This window comes from Etheostoma spectabile, chromosome 10 (assembly GCF_008692095.1).
Source record: "Etheostoma spectabile isolate EspeVRDwgs_2016 chromosome 10, UIUC_Espe_1.0, whole genome shotgun sequence".
NCBI lineage: Eukaryota > Metazoa > Chordata > Actinopteri > Perciformes > Percidae > Etheostoma > Etheostoma spectabile.
Window position 1 is genome coordinate 24,304,288 of NC_045742.1, and position 285 is coordinate 24,304,572.

The 285-nt window shown below is 46.3% G+C and overlaps 1 protein-coding gene across 1 annotated transcript in view; it reads right to left on the reverse strand.

The window, feature by feature from the left end:
• Window positions 1-285, reverse strand: part of LOC116696602 (cadherin-1) — a 28,728-nt gene that overhangs the window by 24,150 nt on the left and 4,293 nt on the right. The window lies entirely within an intron of this gene.

Genomic DNA, 285 nt, shown 5'->3' on the forward strand with positions numbered 1-285 from the left:
ATTTTACATCTGTCCAAAAGAACATGCCATCCGTGATCACTCTAATATTTTCCTAGAAGACATGGACAGCAGGGTTTCTGCCAGTGCATTTATAGTTTTCAGTTATGTGAGTGTCGCAGAGACTTGGAGGGCAAAACACACTGGGAACTCCATAGAGCTACCGTACAAGCCTGTCAATCTAAACCTACAAGTGTTTAGATCAGGGGGGCTATTGCACAAAACCAGGATAAGGGATTAACCCGTTGGTGCCGGAAGCTTCGCGACGACACATCTACCGCCGGTTAC